Below are 7211 nucleotides of genomic sequence, written 5' to 3'. Positions count from 1 at the left end.
ATATATACATATTCGAGAACTGTCTGCATATCAACAAATAAGCGTATAGACACACGTAGGTGTACTTTTGACTCATGCGTACACGTGCCCCCCCTCCACGTTCAGGCACAGATTTTTACGCATACGCGTACGCACTCAAACTAACACACACACACGCATTTATTCTCGCAAGAATACATACATATTAAACAGTTACATACATTGAATGCGATAGAGACTTGCACCTGTCTGTGAGAGAGGGAAATTTATTTGCGAAATAAAAAGATGAAAATAATAGTACGAACATATTTATGAATAAATAAACAAAAATGGATGATAATAAATGAGTGCATAAAAAGTAGGAAAAAACAGAGGAATATATAAGCCAGACAAAAATCTCACACCAAGTAAAAACAGAGGAAAATGTGTTTAGTAGAAAATAAAAGAGACATGGTGGATGCTGAAGTAAAATGCACTTAGGAAATAGCGTTCTAGTCAAGAGGAAAATCGATCAATCAATCAATAGATTATTAATAAACAGAGACAAATATAATTGAAAGTAGACGTGCTAAAAACAAAAATGAAGTTGAAAAACTATTATTGATGTAAAAAGTTTGAGGAAAATACACCTTAGTTATAGATTCATTGATATACATATTTATAAGCATATAAAATATTTTTTCTGGGAAATATATGTAGACATCTGGAAGTATAATTATATGCATGGATGAAAAATGGTAGATTGTAAAACGCAGAATGCATTATTTATTAAATTGTCTAAAAGTTTAAAGCATAAGAATTGTATTTTCAATGGATATTGATGCTACCACTAATGTAAAAATATTTATTTCATAGCTACAGGACGCTTTCATATGAAGGAGTTATGCACTGAAAAAGCTATGAGGTGTTTGTAATGACTTTGATCGGTGTTAGTTTTAATGACAAAGCTAAGCGATACTTGCAATAAAATGGTTAAGTTGTTCTAATGAATCTACTAAATGTTGACTGAAATGAGATCTTATAAATCTTTCTAATGACACAACTCGGTGATTGTATTAATGACACTATGATGTGGTAGTTGTAAGGAAACACCTAAATGGTGTGGGTAATGTCAAAGTTGTAATGTCTTTAATATATAAGATCAGAGGTGTTCGTAATTATCTAGATTTTCTATAAATGATTTTAAATGGATTCAAGCAACTAAGTGGTGGTTGGGATATCAAAACCTACTTGTGGGTTTAAGGAAATAACATTGCAGTAGCTGCTATAATACAACTGCTCTGTAATGATTTCTGCACTTACTGGAAGTACACTGTCGAAATATAACTTTAATGAAACACTTCAACTGCGAAAGAAACAGACTCCGTATCGTATATGTTCGTTCTGGTATCTCAATTATGAGTCGTTCTCTTCTGTGTTTGGGAAATTTTGGTTGGAGTAACTTACTTTATGTTAATTTTCAAGCATTTATATAACAGTTGTTTGAAACTAATATTCATTGAGCCTTAAGACGGTGAGCTGCCAGAATCATTAACATGTGGAGCAATTTTCTTGGCAGCATTTTGTCCGTCATTTCCTTCTAAGTTCAAATTCCGCCGTGGCTGACTTTGCTTTTTATCCTTAAGTAAGATAAAGTAGGTACAAGTTGAACCCTGGAGCTGATGAAATCTACTTAGGCCCTCCTCCGAACATACTGGCCTTGTGCCAAAATTGGGGAACAATATTCCTTGAGCTAGTTTTACTGCCTTGAGCTAATTTTACTGCCTTGAGCTAGTTTTACTGCCTTGAGCTAGTTTTACTGCCTTGAGCTAGTTTTACTGCCTTGAGCTAGTTTTATTGCCATCCGGTCATTCGGAGTGATATGCAAATGTCAAAGATCTCTGGATATTCATCAACAGAGTGACAGCCTCATCATATATTTATATTTTATGCTCATTATTTATTATTTTGCTCATAGATTTTACACTTCCCTGGAATACATAAACACAAGTAGACACATTGAGAAATATACAGAAACAAGTACACAGTCTAACACACGCACACACTCACACACACGAAATTGAGAAAGAAAAAAATCTCATTTAACCTTTCGGAAAATTGGTAGTGTTTGTTACACAATATTGGAATGCGAGTTCACATTGTTGGATATTCTCAATAATACTTTTGTCATGTACTGTAGTAACCTAGTTCGTTAATCTTTCGAACTCTATTGTATTGCAATCGGAAATTTTCTACAAAGACCTTCAGCGATCTTTCATTTCGTAACGAGATTCAACAGGAAATAAAGTTGACAACAGAAAGTTTTTAAAAAGAAAAAACAACAGACACGAAAAAAAAAAAAATTACAAAAACAAACAAAAGAGCGAAACAGATTACTTTTTATTGCATGCGCCAGGTGATAACGATTTCTAGCTCATAGCAAAGTAAGGTTATGAAGATAGCGGTTATGATCATGATGATGAGGACGACGACAACGACAATGATGATGATTATGAAGACATCGATGATGATGACGATGTTGATGACGACAACAATTTTGATAATGATGATAAATAAGATATAGAATCATTAACATTTCAAAGGATTTCGTTTGTCGGCCTGTATAGATCTCAAGTGGTCAGTAGTTTAGCTTGATATAAAATGAATGGGTGCACTTGAGAATGTGTGTACGTGTGTATGTATGTATGTATGTATATAATCACACTGGAGAAACAAAAGGATACCCACCAGGGACATATCTGAATATATCAACCTCTGGTTTATAATCTCGCTCCTCTGATAAAATGTCAGCCGTAAATATTAATAATGATGGATTTGAGACCGAAGCCTAAAGAACAGGAAATAACATTGCATAGAATTCTACCCGACGTGCTACCCTGTTTGCTACTGGGTCACATTAATTTATATTGCAGGCAATTATGTTTAACTTCAGGCATATAATTTCCTGTAACGTTAAAAGTATGGGTATACAAAACGTTTCTTCGGAACTAACTTGACGTTGCTGTTGGTTGTGAAACAGGCATTTAACGAAGGAACTATCTCTATGAGCTCCACATTGTGGCTTCAATATTTATTTCGACTATTCGCTTCTATTCTTGTTCTATCATGTCTAATATTTATGAACATAAAATATCGATATAGAGTCAACTGATAAGCACCTTCTTGAAATGGAAAAAAAAAGAAGGAAAACAAAATTATTTTGGTTTGTTGTCTACTTGTACAAGCATATTTTATATAAACAATATTTACAACAACGATGACAACACTAACAAATCAACCCTTGTTACAGAACATCGAAAATAGTAACGACAAAAGCAGCAGCATCGAGCCATCTAAAAGTAACAACACAGATCAACAGAACAACATCAACGGCAATATCAAATAATAATAATAATAATAATAATAATAATAATAATAATAATAATAATAATAATAATAATAATAATAATGATAGCAATAATAATAATAATAAGCAAAAATCAAAAATTAGATTCTATTGTCATGGAAGCTTGGAAATTCACAAGAGAACTTGGCATTATCATTGAATTAGGTGAAGCACCTGCAACCACTGTCACGAGAAAAACAAATGGGTCAAACCGACTGCAAAAAAATTGGTAGAAAGAAATTGAGACGCAGTGGAGCCAGAAGCCTCTTCATGGACCGTATATATTTCGAAGCCGATATGTTGATGACGACCAAACAACAACTTATCAGTGGCTGAGAAACTCAGAACTAAAAACAGAGACAAGATCATAGCTTGCTTACAAAACACTACCAGGATAACATTCTTCAAAACGGTCCTAACCCTAAATACAAATGCTCGAAACTTGCCCAAAACCACTACAAGTTGTGGCAACACGACCAGGTAGCGAAAGTGTTACATTGGAAACTGTGCGAAAAGTGACGGCTATACTGGGCTTCGTATATTTTATCTCAGTGTCACTTTGATGGCATGCACTCCTCTCTCACTCAGTCATAATAATAATAATAATAATGATAATAATAATAATAATAATAATAATAATAATAATAATAATAATAGGGGGCTACAGAGAGGTAAGACGTGGTATGAGCGCAAGCCGCAGAGAGTGGCAGACTTGGACACTAATCTTGGACACCAATCTAAACACCTCAGGTACAGAGTATATCAGATCAAACCTATATTGGTGGACAAGGTGTACCACATATGCTATATACTTGATGTTGCATGCTCCTTTGACTCACGAATAATTAAGAAGGAAGACGAAAAGATAGATAAATATAACCGTCTTAAGTACGAAATAACCCAACTATGGAAAATGAAGAAGGTGAAGATAGTACGAATTATTGTTGGGTCCTTGAGAGCAGTATCAGAGGGCATCAAGGGGAATATAAAGGAAATTGGAATAGTGTCCGCAGAAGAACTGCAACAAAACGTTTGCTGAAAAGAAAAAGGATAACACGGTACCGAAGGCTGCAGGTAGCAAGCCCGCTACGCATTTAAGACTCCAAGAGCTCCAACAAAACTTGTGATAAAGAGAAATAATGATGATGATGATGATAAAATTAATAATAATAATAATAATAATAATAATAATAATAATAATAATAATCATATTAATAATAATGATGTGTTGAGGGGAATTCTTTGGGGTTTGGATAATTCAACTTTGGAATAACAATGTCCATCTCCATGTCAAATACCTTGCATATTTCTGCAAAATTTGGACGTATATTCTAGGAAGCTAGGACCACATGCCCAACCTAGTCCTTCCAAAGTTGTATATTTGTTGCCAAGTTGTTCATGGAAAAAGACATGAAGAAAATGAAACGCCCTAAGACAACAAGAAATATTGTTCGATGGGCCAGTCGTGCCCATCGAACATTTTTTTTTGTTTCTGTTTTATGTCTTAGAGTACGCATCCGAACTCTTACAACGCAACATTTATGCTCCTTGTTGCGGAATTACACCAAGGGCTATCCCAGCAGGCACATCGGTGGCGATGCCTTTCCATAGAGCCTCTTCAAGATTCCTAACTAGATTAACCTCTTGACTAGACTACTCTATCACTTTTCCCTTTTTAGGGCTAGCTACAGTCTGTTGTTGATGATTCCTCCCATTATTTCTTCTTTAAAAAATTCGCTAAACCGGTCTCTGGAAGATTAGCACCCTGCTGCGAAAGTCGTCTTTAGCTTCCACTAACGAAGTCTCAGCGTATGAACGCTATCTATATCGACAATACGGATTTCAAACTTGTATCCTGTGTTGCTGACCGCTTTAAATTATAAAAAATCTGTACTATCTATATCTGCTAGCCTACAGGAATGTATGCAGAGTTGAGACCTGATGACCCGATTTAGTTTTCCTATGCGCTCATTGTAGCATTATGGAACCCACTTCGTACTTGTCACACAGCTAGTCACAATTGAGCAGGTTTACTAAGATTTTACGTTAACTCTTACGAGTTTCAGTTTTATGCATTTCTTTGAATAAACAAATTTCTCCTGTGTATCACATCTATTGGTCCTTTATTCTATTTTATCCTGAAATATATTCTTCATTAAATTTGTGTAGTAGTGCTTACCCACAATATGTTTTATACTCTTTCTGATGCATTTTCTATTTCATACATGTACTCTTGAGTCACTCAATATCGATTCTGATTAGTTATTGATTATTTTGATGAGGTTACTCCATTAAATATCATGCTCATATTTTTCCGACGATCTTCTTACTTTCTTCCCAGATTTTGTAGTACATATCCTTGATTGAATTAATTATGTCATAACGCTTAACATATTTTCATTATTTATTTTAATTGATGAGTATATTTATCTACTGTCAATCTTCTGTTCTCTTTTATAATAGGTATATATATTTGTCATACAAAACAGTTTCTAAGCTTCTACTATGAATTTACTTAATGTAACACAAAGTACAGTTTTCTCTGTCTTTTCGGTGCCTAGATTGCGATGCTGCATGAATTTTAAGTGGCTGTTAGAATTTGATATAACAGATGTAATTTCTAGAAGTGGTTCGTAAACTACGTCAGCATTAAGGTTCAGAGTACATAACAACAAAATTGCCTCCGTTCGAAATACATGAGAAATTCTCCGAGAAAATATTACGGGCAAAATGTCAGTCCGCATTTATTTACATATGTACCGATAAAATACAGTTTGACTGTACTTGCGAGTGCGTAAGATCTGACGAATGAAGTTAAATATCTTGTAAACGCTAACAATAGCAAACATATTACCACTATGAGACTTTCTGAATATTAGTGAAATCTGCTTGAAATTACGTGAAAAATATCGAAACAAAGCATTTATATGTAACGAAAATCAATTAATGACATCATTTGGAAATTATATAAAAGTCAAATGTGAAGAAGATTAGAAAGCAGTATCATGGATATCGATAGAAATGTGTCCATAAGACCATATAGCGTACACCCATGGGGAAAAATTCATAATTTGAAATTTCCTTCGTTTCTTTTATCCATGGTTTAGAAAAATAAATATTAACACTGAAAACAAACTAGCTAGTAATAATGAAATTATTAACTTTAATGCTATTTTTTTTATTTATAAATATTTCCCTCAATTTGTAGTCTTAAGAATATCAAAGCTTCTGAATCAAAATTAATTCATTGATTCAATCAACACGATTCATATAAATATCCTTTGAACCGTTTGATCTTTTCCCAAAGCAATGATGAAAAGTATGCATCAACGCGACTAACACTCGGGAGTTGGTACAGCAGCTGACATCAAACGACTATTAAAGTTTGATGAAGCTCTCATTTCATTTGATCGCTCCGTAAGGTTTTTAAAATTAAGTATTTTGTTTCTTTAATTTCATTGAAGGCGGATTGCTAAAATCGGTGAAAAGCCAATATTGTTGGCAAAGAATTTCTAATAAGTTTCATGAAATATTACGATGATAAGAAAATAGCCCAACTGATTAAATGTTCGTTGTAAGATCTCTTATTCTAAATAGAAAATTAAATTAATTTAGGTGACTATCCCTGATTTGTAACAGTATTCCTTCTCTAAACTTTTAAAGTGAATATATGAAGTAGTCCATCATTATATGTCATCAAATTCCAATAAATCAAAAGTTCGCCTTCTAGCATCCACTAAGTTTCCCATTTTACTTTATCCCAATTGTATTTCTTGGCTCAATATCGATGGTAAGTGTGTGAATTCATACACACACACACACACACACACACACACACACACACACA

Source organism: Octopus bimaculoides, chromosome 2 (genome assembly GCF_001194135.2).
Source record: "Octopus bimaculoides isolate UCB-OBI-ISO-001 chromosome 2, ASM119413v2, whole genome shotgun sequence".
Taxonomy (NCBI): Eukaryota; Metazoa; Mollusca; class Cephalopoda; order Octopoda; family Octopodidae; genus Octopus; species Octopus bimaculoides.
This window is presented reverse-complemented; position numbering follows the sequence as displayed.